The sequence below is a fragment of the Podarcis bocagei genome, assembly GCF_964188305.1.
Source record: "Podarcis bocagei genome assembly, chromosome: 12".
NCBI lineage: Eukaryota > Metazoa > Chordata > Lepidosauria > Squamata > Lacertidae > Podarcis > Podarcis bocagei.
The window spans coordinates 41,335,503-41,350,302 of record NC_138137.1 but is presented as its reverse complement, the minus strand read 5'-3'; the positions used below and the strand labels follow the sequence as shown (position 1 = coordinate 41,350,302).

At 47.0% G+C, this 14,800-nt stretch overlaps 1 long non-coding RNA gene across 1 annotated transcript in view; it reads left to right on the top strand.

Annotated features, from left to right (window-relative positions):
- LOC308569900 overlaps positions 1-14,800 on the top strand; it is a 618,054-nt gene that overhangs the window by 592,816 nt on the left and 10,438 nt on the right. The gene's annotated exons all lie outside the window — the stretch shown is intronic.

Below are 14,800 nucleotides of genomic sequence, written 5' to 3'. Positions count from 1 at the left end.
CCGCCCCTCGCTCCCCTCCAGCACGGCTCCCATAGGCGGCGCCGCCGCGTCACTCAAAGCAGCGGGAAGGGGCAGAAGGTAGGATGCGTCCTGCAGCGCCAGCAGCTCCGCTTCACTTTCTCCCCGGCTTGAGCGGCGGTGTAATTAGTAGCGCAAACATGGGGGGGAAATGTAATTAAGCCAAATGAACTTCTGGGGATCCGGGAGGGGCGGGCTCTGAAGGGTGGTTCCCCCCTCTTTTTTAAAAAAGGCATTCCTCTTCCAAACTTGGTGCTAAAAGGAAGGAGGAAGGAAATAAACTCTTAGCACCCACTTGCAGCACAGCAGTCCGATCCCGGGTCCAAATCGCGCGCACGGTGTAGCCGGGACAGGAAAGGGGGACCGGCCCCAAATCTTAAGAGCCTAGAAGCTGGACATGTTTGCAGTGTGTGTGTACAAAAGCAGACTGGGGCAAGCGAGCTCGCTCTAGGAGCCTGCAGACAGGGCTGCAAAGAGGCGATCGCGGGAGGCATCTTAAGAAGCGCATCAATCCCTTTTCCCGGCGGGGAGACAGCAGCGTTTCCCCCTTTCTCCTCTGCGCACTTCCAGCCGCCGCCCCTCCTCCTCCCGTCCCGATGATCAATAAAGCCTAGTCAGACGGACGGTTTGACCAGCAGGAGCCTGGCTGCTCGGTTGGGATATAGATGTACCAGGAGAAGACATTTAGTGAAAATTAGCAAACGCGAAAGCGCCAGGCGCCAGCGAGACGACACAGACAGAGACTGACACTCAATTATCCCCCCCAAACAATCCCAGGCAAACACACAGGCCCGGTCTGATCAATATCAGCCCCAAAGCGATCTCCTTACTGAGATGCTAATTCATTTATTAGGGCACTCTCTCACCGACCGAGCAGGCAGGATTACTCTCAGCCTTTCTTTCTGTCTTTTCTTTCCACGGTTTGTTTCATGACGACTTTGGATTTACTGGGAAACGATAGGCGGGGGGGGGGGGGATTTAGCTGGGACATGTCCCTGATTGTACAGCAGGTCTTATGTCTCACTATCAAGGTGCAGGTCCCCCACCATATCACATATTTAGGGCCTGTAACACTTTGCGCTGCTTTTCTACCCCTGGGTACAAAAACATGTGGGCCACAAAGCCTGATTGCAAAGTAAATCCTTCTCTGTGGTCAAGGAGGCACGATCCAGGTAAATATGCAAATATCATAGACTTGAAGGGCAAAGTTTCATTAAATTCAGAGGGTCTCAATTCATAGTTAGGTGTAGGCTGCTGAAATCACAGTTTATTTTACTACATTACAGTTCTTTTTTAAAAATAATATTTTATTAAAGTTTTCTTGGTTTACAAAGGTATAACTACATTACAGTTCTGTACCAGTTTCCCGCCAAGGAGCTCAAAGCAGTGCACATGATCCCACCTTCCATAATAATGAAAAAATGTTATCCTCACAACAACCCTGTGAAGTAGATTCAGCTGAGAAATAGTGACTGGGCCAAAATCACCCAGTGAGCATCATAGATAAGAGGGGAATTTGATACTCTAGGCCAACACTCTTAACCACTACACTGGCTCCCATATGCCACAACACCTAGTCTATGGGTAGCCAACCTGGGGACCACCAGAGGTTATTGAACTCCAGCTCCCATCAGCCCCAGCCAGCATACCCAGTAGTCGGGGGTCCTGGGAGTTGTAGTCCAATAACATCCGGAGGACTCCGTGACCAAGGCTAGGTACACATTAGCAACTTAGAATATAGGGGTCACCCTTGCTCAACGCTGCATTTCAAGTCACATTTTTACTTGTTCTACACACCATTACCTGGTCACCTGGTTTGCTTCCCTGCACATTCCCTGTTTGTTTTCCCCAGACTGCAAACCCACCCCCAAACTCTTCTTCAAGGAAGCTGTCATCTGTACATGCACAATAGTCGTCTCCAGTGTTACACACCCCAGCTTGACCATGGCTGACGTCTTCAAACTGGATGGAAGCTGGTTTGAGAGGAAACACTTCAATCAGCTGTGTTTCCCAAGAAACTACAGGATACAGACAAATTGTGGCTAATAGCATGTGTATGTGTCTTCAAACTCCAGTGGCGGGAGTGCACTGGAGCCGGCTTAAACCTATTCTTAACCCGCTCCTCTGAAACACATACCCAAAGCATCCTTGATAGGGAAGACGCAGCTTTCTTCAAAATTGCCAACTGCGATTCCCAGGTAAATTGTCTCTACACTAACCAGTCAGAGCCTTTTCTGTTGTGGCACCTGCCCTGTGGAACCTCATTGCTGCTGTGAAAATGGCTGTTTGAAAAGGCATTTTATTCTTCCAATTTATCTTTGATTAGTTCTGATGGCTGTGTGCTTTTTTTGGGGGGGGGGAGGGAATTATTTGTAGTCCTACTCTGATTTTGTGCCTGGGGTTGGACTGAGAACTGTTATTTTAATATTGTTGTGATGTTTGGATTTCTTAGTGACCCTGAGTTTCTTTAGAAATAACAAAACATACATTTTCTTAAACAAACCAATAGCGGGGGGGGGGTCAGAAGACGGGGTCCACCTGTCCTCTTTCCATCACACCCAGAAGACGACTCTTGTGTGTTATTTAGCGGTACAAACACAAACAGTGATGCTGGCTGCACAACTCCACTAATCTAAGATTTTCGGATGCATCCATGCTGTGTCAGTCTCCAGTATCCACATGAATGCCTTTGACAGCAGCAGCTGACCAATATGCCTCGCCCTACTTTAGAAGACCATCTGTCCACAACCTTGCAATGGGATAAAGCCCCTGAAAAACATCCTCCCCGCTGCTTCAACTTATAGTCAGACACTCAGGTGCTCCCAGCTCCACATGCTACAGTTAGATTGCTCCTTAAAACTACTTGCAAGAAGGCTTCAGACTAATCGGGCTTCCTGGGGTGTCCACATTGGGCTCACCAGCCGTGAGCTTTTCCAGCATTTGTCAGGCGCTCAGAGGTATATCCCTGCTCAGTTTCTGGGTTCTCCTCTGGAGTCGCTGTTTCAGTCTTCAGTGTTCAAAAGTCAATGGGCAAGGCATTGGCCATGATCCAAAGTACTGTGGAGTTCTGTGAGCCCAATAGGGCTTCAGGTTTGTTTCCCAGAATAGCAGCCCTCCAGGCTACATGGCAAATTACTTTTGAAATGCAGGGTGGCTGGGTTTGTTGTTGTTGTTGTTGTTTTACAGTAGAAGTAAAAATTCTACTGAGTCAGCAGAAGCCCTGTGTGTGACCCCGCGGGAGAAAAACTGTTTTTGGAATGCCAGTCATTGTCTTAAGTAAAATTAAGTCGTTGTCATCATAGGTCATTTTGAAGAGTCGTGATTCTTTATTGCTAAAGCTTGGTTTTCTTGTTGAAAGAAGGGGGGCGGGGGATAATGAAAACTACCGCAGTCCAGAAGAACAAGTAGCTATAATCATCACACACATATGCACTTATTTATTTGAAGTATTCCCCCACCCCATGCTTCAGTCGATAAAAGTACCCAGAGTGGAAAGGGGGGGGGGAGAGAGAACTCAGGCAGTAGTACATGGGTAGGCAAACTAAGGCCTGGGGGCTGGATCCAGCCCAATCGCCTTCTAAATCCGGCCCGTGGACAGTCCGGGAATCAGTGTGTTTTTACATGAGTAGAATGTGTCATTTCATTTAAAATGCATCTCTGGCTTATTTGTGGGGCATAGGAATTCATTCATTCCCCCCACAAAATATAGTCCGGCCTCCCACAAGGTCTGAGAGACTGGACCGGCCCCCTGCTGAAACTGACGCCTGCACTAGTACTTAGGATGGTCTTAGCGAGGCTCCTCACAGGGTCTCTGCCATGGGAGCATATTCATCCAGTGCTTTTCAAGCTGCACTGGCTCCCGGTGGAGTACAGGGTCAGATTTAAGGTGCTGCTTTTGACCTTTAAAGCCCTTCACGGCCTAGGACCCTCGTACCTACGGGACCGCCTCGCCTGGTATGCCCCACGGAGAGCCTCAAGGTCCATAAATAACAACACCCTAGTGGTCCCAGGCCCTAAGGAAGTTAGATTGGCTTCAACCAGAGCCAGGGCCTTTTCAGCACTGGCCCCAACTTGGTGGAACGCTCTGTCTCATGAGACCAGGGCCCTGCAGGATCTGATCTCTTTCCGCAGGGCCTGTAAGACAGAGTTGTTCCGCCTGGCCTTTGGATTGGAGCCAATTTGATTCCCTCCGCCCCCTTTTTCTTTTTTCTTTTCCTTCTCCTGCAATGAGGCTCCATTTTAATATTTTAATGTTCCATTATTTTAATGTTGTATTTTATTTTGTTTTTAAGTTGTAATCACTCATCTTGTTTTTATTATTGCTTGTAAGCCGCTCTGAGCCCGGCCTTGGCTGGGGAGGGCGGGGTATAAATAAAAAATTATTATTATTATTTATTATTGTAAGTGTTGTTCCTAGCAGAAGCCGTCCTGGTTTCTGATTTGGTCCCAGAATGTCCCGCTTTTTCTTAGGATGTCCCTATTTTCATTGGAGAAATGTTGGAGGGTTTGGGCCAAATATGACTCCCCCTTGCCATGACATTCTTCCTGGGAAGCAGGGAAAGCAGTCTCCCAGCATTCCCTCGTCAAGGCCACAGGCCAGACTGTGCCACCCCTTCAGTTCTACAGTCTCATGGTTACTTAGGATCCAAATATAAAGCTTTTAAGGATTTGTCTACAACTGTGGACTGGTCTAACTCTAGACATTATCTTGTTTGGTTTCTCTTTCCAACAATGGCTCTGTCATAATAATGGGAGGAATGTTCAGGGCAGGGTTTACCTTTTAAGTCAAATGTGTGGTGTGCCTAATTCAGTGTGCGTACGATCCACAGTAATAGAAAAAAAATCTGTTGCCTCAACCATGTAACAGTGACATCAAAAGCTGGATCCTGGATATTTGTGCTAAGGCAGTTGTAATAGGCATCTGCTAAAGGAAGCAAGCATAGGGGAGGCATGGAGCCCCATAAGAGAAAAGAGAATGTTTGCCAGAGACCGATTGACTCCATCCCTGAGGACTCACCTTGCTCCAGGTGCAGGTCCTTAAAAGTGCTCATTCTGCTGCTCCCACCTCCTAGATGAGAGGGTGCTTCACACTCTTCCTGTGTATCGCAAATCCATTGTTTTGAAATGCATGCTTTTTATTATGTATCTATCTCTGGGCATGGCTACAAAATGTTCCAGATTTTTCTTCAAAGGATGCCAGCCAGCAATGTCTTTAAGGACACTCCATTCCATACCTCCCGCCCCCCAATTTTCCATTTTTTCATTAAGCAATATTTTTGGGAATGGTACTTTATAAGTTTTGAATTTATAAGTTTTGAATTGCACTTTACAAAACTTATGCAGACATGCTGTTCTTTGGAATTGTACAATATAACACTGCTTTGAACTGCACTTTACAGGGAGTTTTTTTGTTTGTTTGCTGCTTCGTCATGAACTGCTTTCTGTGTAAAGTATCCCAAAAATGGTATTACTGCTGTGCTTGACTTTTCCATCCTTTGTATGCCTCTTCCCTGTTTGTCAAACCTAGCTGAGGCAAGAGGTTTTAGCTAAGATACATCTCTGTGATCTGTCTTGTCCATGCCCCATTTTCATCATGCACTGCTGTGGTGCCACTGTCCGCTTTCTTCAGAAGCTTTCCAATTTCCTGGAGAGTCAGTGTGGTGTAGTGGTTAGAGTGTCGGACTGGAACCTGGGAGGTAAAGGTAAAGGGACCCCTGACCGTTAGGTCCAGTCGTAGGGGCTGCGGTGCTCATCTCGCTTTATTAGCTGAGGGAGCCAGCGGTACAGCTTCTGGGTCATGTGGCCAGCATGACTAAGCCGTTTCTGGCGAACCAGAGCAGCGCACGGAAACGCCGTTTACCTTCCTGCCGGAGTGGTACCTATTTATCTACTTGCACTTTGACGTGCTTTCGAACTGTTAGGTTGGCAGGAGCTGGGACCGAGCAACGGGAGCCCACCCTGTCGCGGGGATTCGAACCGCCGACCTTCTGATCAGCAAGCCCTAGGCTCTGTGGTTTAACCCTCAACACCGCACTAGGGTTCAAATCCCCACTTGGGCATGAAGCTTGACCTTGAACTGGTCACTGCCTCTCAGACCAACCTACCTCACAGGGTTGTTGTGGGGATTCAGTAAGGAGGGGGAGAACCATGTATGCTACCTTGAGCTCCTGAGGGAGGAAAGGTGGGGATATAAATGCAATAAATAAATAAACAAACTTTCGAGTGTTGTCTCTGTGTATCAGTCCTGCGCTCTAAGGCCAGCTCCCATGATTCTGAAGCATGTGTCCAGTTGCCCGCATTGCATCATGGTCAGAGTGGTTTCACGAGGGCTTCCCCATCCCAGCAGCTGCAATCCACACCAGGCGATGACAAGCAACCTTAAATGTAATAAATGGTGCCGTCATTCTTCCGTCGAGACACAAAGGAGCACCCGTGTGTGAAGCAAAACTCAACAATTGGCAAAAAGCAAATGATAAATTGGGAGCAGGATGACCAAAAAGAGGGTAGAAGGTAAAGGTTTGCACAAAGCAACAGTAATGACATGTTCAGCAGCCCAAAGGAATGCAAGATAATAACTCTGAGGACGAGGAAGCAACAAGCAGAGGCCTGAAGCGTCATCCTGTGTCTCTGTTACAAGGTCTGTGAGAGCAGCTTGGAGACTTAACTTGGACTGATTGTGTGGCCCAGGCTAAGCACATGCAAGGGCCTCTCTCTCTCTCTCTCTCTCTCTCTCTCTCTCTCTCTCTCTCTGCCTGCCTCTCTCTGTTTCGCTCGCTCCCCGCCAAGGAACCCACACTCAAAGCAGCAGCCCAAAGTGGATGCTGAGGAAAGAACGCCAAGGCTCTGAAAGGCTCCTGCAGCCTCTCCTCCAGGCCAAATAGCACAGCCCTCCCAATCTCTCCTAGACTTGGGTGAAGAATGCAGCCTCAAGGGATCCCACCCTAAACCTTAGACGCAAACATCCACCTAGCAATTACGGTGGGGGATTTCTGTGTGTTGCGGGGGTGGGGGAACGGCTTAGCCTTGGTCAACAGCAAAAAGGGAAAAGAAAGAACCCAAGCCGTAATCTTAGTCAATAGCTCACTTGCAGCGCTCTGTAGGTTGATAAATGTGACAGCCTGGTCTGAGACTTAAGGAGGGGGAAGATGGCAGGCATGGCCACCCTCTGGACTGGTGAGAGCTGGCTGGGCTTGGTGGGGCAGTGCTCCATTTGCTCTCATAGGCCAGCTTCTGCTGCCCAGTCCTGTGCAGTTTTTACTTCCAGGGGTAAGTTTGTACAGCAGAGATGGGGAACCTCCAGGGGTTGGTTCAGTACAGCTCCCATAATCTTTTGCTATCTGTTGGGCGTGTGGGTCCAAGAATAGCTAGAGGCCCACAGGCTCCTCACTTTGGCACTAGCCATCCAAGAAAAACTTTAGCTTCCTGGTCTGAGGGCTCTGGCATTCCCATAGCATCAAAGAAAATGAAATTCTCCCATGCAGTGCTATTTTCTTCTCCATGAACACTTCCCTCATTCTCTTGGAGCCTACCTGAAAGGTACTGAAACTGAATTCCGTTGAGTTCTGGCTGGGAAAAAAGCCCTGCTTCCATGTTGACAATGGGTAGCTGATACTTCCTTGCCCCGATGAAGTGGACTGCAACCCATGAGAACTCCTGTCAGAATAAACTTGTTTGTCTTTGAAGGGCCGCAAGTCTCTTTTTGTTGTTGTTGTTGTTGCAAGCGATTTACAAGGCTGAATCTGGAAGGTTTTATATTAAGAATGAATCCATCAGAAGGTCTGCGATGTCAAGATTTGGTCAGAGGGGGACCTTCCTCATCCAACCTTCTTTTAATACACCCATGAGTTGAATAACATGGCAGAAGGCTCAGGAAAAGTATTGAGAGGGCGGAAATGCTTTAAATGTACAGGGGACACCTAGCCTTAGCCTTACAACCAGGGCTCAAAGTGGTCATGGGGTGCCACCCCATTTCTTTCCAGGTGGGCATATTGACCGACGGCATTTATATCCCACTTTTTTCTCAAAGGAACGCAAGGTGGTGTAGCTGGTTATCTCCCTCCTCAAAACAACCCTGTGAGGTAAATTGGGCTGTTGAGGCAGTCAGTGACTGTCTCAAGGTCACCCGGTGAGCTTCATGGCCATGTGGGGATTTGAACCCTGGTCTCCCAGGGCCTAGTCAAACACTCTAACCACTACGCCACACTGGCTCTCATAACTGAGGCAGGCCTAGCCAGCCCAAATCCTGTCTCTCCTCCCCTTTGAGAACTGTGAGAAATGTTAGGCCAAGTCGCCCAGTGGCCGCCATAGCTGACTGTGGGAGGGGGTTCTTGGTTGTTTAGTTTATTTTTATTCTGTACCTCATTTTGTATTTTGCGAGCTGCCCTGTGGCTCTTCAGATGAAGGGCACTATACAAATTAAATAATTAAATAACGAATAAATAATTTCGATAACTGCTAGGCCTGTGCAGGATCAGGTTTCAGACCTGTGGGGTGTGGGTGCTGCTTCTCCTTCCTGTAGGAAAACTGCTTGTGGGAGGATACAATCATGCGCACTCACTGCCCTTTCTTCAAGCCCTATTTTCACTTTATGTTAAAATAGGGTTTTTTTAAAAAAAATCATTTAAGAACACTTAGCCCCATTCCCAAATTGCTTTGGAGACTGATCCAGAGTGGGATGGATGGCTCAGAGGAAATCTGCTTGAGAGATCCGTGCGCATCCCTACTGCCGCACAACATTGAAAGGCTGGAGGGCTTTTCAGTGGCACCATTAATATACAATGACTGAGTGCCAGGATCAGCTGCGAGATGCAAGGGGGAATTTCCTGGCTTGCTCACTGAGGACACTCAAGGCCACTTCTGTCCCCTGCCTGACAAAAGGACCTGTGTCTTCTGACTGGAGCTGGAGACAGATCCAAACAAATGGCGGCGTTTATCTGTTTTCAAGGGGACAACAGCCATTGTTTCCTTGTCCCAGTGACCCTTCAGGCCACCTGAAATCTGCTCCCCCACGCAGTCTAACCTCATTTTCTGCAGAACGCCTCCTCTCCTCTAAAGCTGTGGTTCTTAGCCATTGTAGGATCACAGACCGCTTTGAGAATGTGGTGAAAGCTATGGGCCTCCTCCCCAGAAAAATGCCCATAAGCTCATCCAAACAAATCCCTGAATACAATTTATTTTATTCCGTTGGATTTTTGTTTTTCTGTGCCTGGTTCATGGGCTCCGTGAAGCCTGCCCAGGGACTCCAGGTAAAGAAAACCTGCTCTGAAGACTGCTGCAACCTTTTCTTTTACAGCATTTCTCTCCCTCTCTCTTCCCTCCTCATTTTTGCTTTGCTTTGCTTAACATCCAGCCTCGAGAAGTATCCTAAGGAACTGGGAAATTGGCTCATGGTGGCATTTTATTTGGTCCTGATCAAATGCGCCTGCATCAGTTGTTGCGCATGAAAGCGAAAGGGGACTGGAGTCTGCAGCCACACCATACAATTTAAGCACATTTCTGCCCAAAGATTCATGGGAACTGTAGTTTGCCCCCCACAGGGTTCCAGTTCTTCACCCTTTCACAAACTACAGTTCCTGGGATCCTTTGGAGCAGGTGGTGGAATATGCACGTTGTGTGTGCAGCCATAGTGGAGCAGCAGGAGAGACAATGTACACTGACACCTGCTCCTTAGAGATGAAAATGTAATAGGAATAACACCCACTTTTCCTTAAAATTGCAGAATAATATTACTGTGTTATTATTAATAGCTAATATGGAGGGGAGACGTCCTATTTGCTGTGCCTTTTCATGGAGCTCAGACTGCAGAGCCCCCAAATATTGCAGAAAGGAGAGAGAGGGGGGAAAAACACCTTCACCCTGCAGATGTCTAAGTGGCTCTAAGTGCCTATAAATGTTCCTCAGCCAGGTGATCAATAACAGGGCGGCCCAAGCAGCAGAGCTCCCATCCCTGGCTCGCCAGTGAGCAAGAGAGACAGAGAGAGACAGAGAGACACGTTTGCATTTGCTGCTGGGATCTGGGCCAGGGGGAATCGATAGAGCAAGTCAAGGTGGAAAAGAGGCAGATATTCACCCCCAGGGAGAATTGGGAGGGAGGGTGGAAGCTACACACAAGAAAGAGGCAACTATTATGGTAATTGGAGGTAATGAGGCCTAGGCGCCAGCTCCAGGTCTGCTTAACATCACTAAAGGGAGGCATGCAAAAGAGAGAGAAAATGGGGAGGGGAAACTCCTGACCCAGACCCAGCTCACCTTCTGGCTCCCTGCTTCCAGCCTAGCTCAGTCCCAACTCTGGTCCCATTTGCCCTCCAGCTGAGTCCCAGGCAGCCACCTGCTCAACCAGTCGCAGGGTAGGGTTTGCAACAATTTGCACTGATTGAAGAGCAGGCTGCCCCATGCAGGAGTTTCACCTGCTGCTTTAAAGCAGCTGCAGGGAGAGGTCATAGAACTGTCCAACTCCCTGCAATGCAGGAATCTTAGCTAAAGCATCCATCTCGGTTCAAGGCAAAATCATATTTCTTAATGAAGATCGACACCATCGCCTGCACCCTTCTTCCAAAGAGCAGGAGAAATTCCCCTGTTATCCTCACAACGGCTCTGTGAGGTAGGGCAAGGCTGGAGGCCACTTTTGTTATCACAAGATTGCAGACGAGTGCAAGCGTTAAGCCTGGGAGAACAGTGGCATGGCCATCGCCTCAGAAATACAAATGAGAAGTTTGAATGCATGGCTTTCCAGTTCACAATCCCTACAAGTTACCAACCAGCTTGTTACCACCAGCTTTGCCATAGATTTCAACTATATTTAATCAAGCATTTATTCATTTACCACCATGTAAGTGAAATGGCACAGCCTTTTTTATAGAATACTGAAGCATATTTATTATCTGCACCTCCGAAGATTAAATTTCCTGCACATTTACGTATACATGCTGAATTTAGATCTAATTTAGGACTCATTCTGGATACTGTGCCATTTTGGTCCGTTCCCTTTACATTGCATTGGCCTCCTTGATGAAGGAAGCACAAGTCACCAAGAATTACTTAAGGCAGTTGCCCCATAAATATTGGAGGTTTTCAGAATATGTGGGTAAAAAAACACCCTACTAGATTTAAACTCTTGATTTTTTAAAAAAACAATAAACCCTTACCATCTGATTTTCTGATCTCCTTATACAAGAAGCAATAATTCCCTGCATTTAGACTTGCACTTTTTGGTATTGCAGAAGTCAACACAATTGATGAATTGAACTATATTTCCCCATGCTGAATTCGGAAATGCTACAAAAATTCTAGTATTCAGAAGCCAAATTTGTAGGACACCAAACACTTAGCTCTATGATATCTACATGTTGACATCTTCAGTTATCTTTAGGGCATCAGGCTTTGCATAAGTTAGAATTTGCAGTCGGTAGCTTTGCAAAGTATTGCTTCCTAATCCCTTATACGCACAAACAAGTGGGCTGGTTAATACAGTTAAACCTGTCCTACAAGGCCAGGCAAAGGGCATTTCAAAGCCCCGAGTGCCTCCTAAAGGTCAGTGCTTTATCTTGAGTATGAGCATCATCATCAACAAAAAGCAAGAGAAGCCTCCGGGATATATTTCAAAATGTTGATTTTGCCTGACATAGGTGCTATTTAGTAATGCCTGAGCAATTAGTTTTTATTCATTTTAATGAAAAAGACTTAAGGCCGCAGTACAGGACTTGCCCTGCCTTGGAGTGTGGGGCCATCTGCCTTCAAGGGGCTGGTGCTTTTGTAGCTTTTGCACAATCCAGTTGAGGACCAGAGGTGTTTCAGTGTGAAGTTCTTTGGAGGGTGTTTTCTCACAGGAGCTTCTACTGCACCTTTTTTGCTTCACTCCTGAAATCTGTGACACCCAGGCAGATTGCTCATCGTAGAAATGTAGGATTTGGAAGGGACCACAAGGATTGTCTTCAGTGTGGGATGATGGGTGGGAGAGGAATCAAAAATAGATTGTAGCCAAGAGCCATCACAGATACGATACGATGCGATGCAAATCTTTATTGACATTGTCCCATCCAGAACAACGAAATTGGAAAAAAATCTACATCAGACATTCAAAACCAACAAGCCTGCTATCCCAGCTGTTCCAGCCTGGTTAGCCCCCTAAAAACTCTGATACCCCATTTTTAAAAATACAATATACTCCCATAGATTCCTTACGGTAAAGGTAAAGGGACCCCTGACCATTAGGTCCAGTCGTGGCCGACTCTGGGGTTGCGGCGCTCATCTCGCTTTATTGGCCGAGGGAGCCGGCATACAGCATGACTAAGCCACTTCTGGCGAACCAGAGCAGCGCACCGAAATGCTGTTTACTTTCCCACCGGAGCGGTACCTATTTATCTACTTGCACTTTGACGTGCTTTCGAACTGCTAGGTTGGCAGGAGCAAGGACAGAGCAACGGGAGCTCACCCTGTCACGGGGATTCGAACCGCCGACCTTCTGATCGGCAAGTCCTAGGCTCTGTGGTTTAACCACAGCACCACCCGCGTCCCTTTAGATTCCTTACACTGCATTTAAAACCAAAATCACATTTAGATAGAAACTGTTTCTCAGGCAGCTAGTCCTAGTCTTTATAACCCTGTACCAGAAGGCAGAAGCTGAAAGAGATCATTTCTGGGGTGTGCACTATCCTGCGCTATCTCTGCAGCTTTCTTATAGCACCTGGAAGCATAGATTTGATCCAAGGTGGGAAGAGTGCACCCAATTATTCTCTCTGCAGTCTTTACAACCGTGGACAGCATTGTTTTTCCCCTGACCATGCAGCTCCCAAAACACACAGAGAGACCATAAGTTAATATACTCTCAATGTCAGACGGGTGAGATACAGACATAAATAATAAAAGAAAAGAAGTGGTTCCGCAAAGCAAAGGATGTGACCAGTCACCAGAGGAGGAAAAAAGATGGAAGGTATTTTGCTTCCTTCCCTCCCAGTGCCCAGCATTTCCAGATAAGGCTTGGAGACCCGAGTCTGAAATCTGGGCAAGCCCCCTGCAAAGTCAGCATAGGCAATGGGATCTTTCCCCATTTCTTTTCTATTTATTCCAAAGTGGAGGATCCAAGAGGTATTCTTGCCACCTCTTTCTGCTTAGCGCTACACTTGCGGAAGAAGTTGCCATTTGCACTTAACGCCAGAGGGAGCGCAGAAATCTCTGCACAACCTGCTGCAGTCTGTTGTTCTGAAAAGGAACAGTAGGTTGAGCATGTACGTGTTTCTTGCCCTCTAGCGATGGGAAGCGAGTTAGCACTTAAGTAGTTGTCTTTTCCTTGTAAGGATGTTAAAGCTGTGAGCACACAGCCGTTGAAAGCAGATTTGGGGCATCCCATGTTTACAAGTCTTGTTATGCCCTCATCCAAGTGGCAGCTTACACTCTTTCCTCCCCACCCCAATTTAATTCTGATTTCCCCAGTCCACAGTGAGGCAGTGGGGTGGGGGTGGGGAGAGAAATCCAGTGTAAAATTGTATGTTATCTGACAATGACATTGCATTGAGCTTTTTTTTTTTACGTGTGTGGGTTCCCCCCCCCCGTGAACTTCTATTTTTTTCTCACAGATCGATAAGGATGAGTTTGCTTAGGTTCCCCTCCAGCTGCTATTATAATCCCATTTGAAATGGTTTATTGCATGAGTTGCTGGAGCTGTTCTTAATCTGGCAGCTGCCCTGAATCTCTTAAAGTGCTTTGTGTGGATTTATTTTATCCATTCTGGGCTCCACTGTTACCTTGCGCTTACTCCTAACTACTTGGTTTCTAAGGCAACTTCTGATTTTTTATTTTGAGTCACGGGGGCTGAAGGCTGTGGTGCAAAAAGTCACCTCAATAGGTTTGACCCCCTTCTGCCTATTAACTATGGATTTAAAGGGCACCAAACCACAAAAAGGCACTTTGGAGATTGATTTGCAAGAGCTGCAAGGACCTTGAAGTCAACTATACTCTAGCAGGGACTCCATATGTTCTTGGACTACAACCCTGATGTACAAGCTTAAAAAGGGATCACAAAGAAAGGGGCTGGGGGGGAAACACTGCAATCTAATGCGTCATTTAGAGAAAACACTTGCAAGGGATAAGCATTCAAATATGATTTGGGTTTTTGTTTTATTTTACATGTTCTGAAATAAAAACAGAAGTCCAGGAACACTTCCCCAGGAAAATCTCCTCTTTAATGTTGAATCGGAACAAACTGCAGCTCCTATCCCTATAAATGAGGCACCAAATGAAGTCTGGACGAGTCCTAAGATTCAACTGGAAATTCCATTTGACCTTCTGTTGGCAAGGAGTTCCACAGGGCAGGTCCTGCCACACTAAAGGTTTGCTCTGTACCTTTGGCCTAGGTTGCTCAGGGCTTTGTGAATTAATGCAATAACCTATTTTACATTTAAGAACACTTGGATTTTTGGCTGCCAGGCAGACAGAGGGGTCTATACCCTGTAAAGGAGAGATGGGAAGAAACACTTTAAAAACTGAAAGCTGTAAGAGCAAGGGGAGAAAAGGAATGAGGAATGGGGTTTGCTCTCCAACCACATACCAATGAAGATCTCCAGTGTGTTGCTGCCATCTAGTGGGGTCTGCTAGTTCTCCCAAAATTAACAGCTATATTGCCCTGTCGGGGCTAAGCTTCTGAATGTGCAGGTACCCACTACCTCCTCTCCAGGTAGCAGCTCCTTGAATTGGCACCTGTTAGAGCCAGTGACATCACCCTTGGGATTGCGTCCTGCATCTATATCCCCCTGGAAAACTGGTGCTGCCTTATCAGTGGTCACAGTAA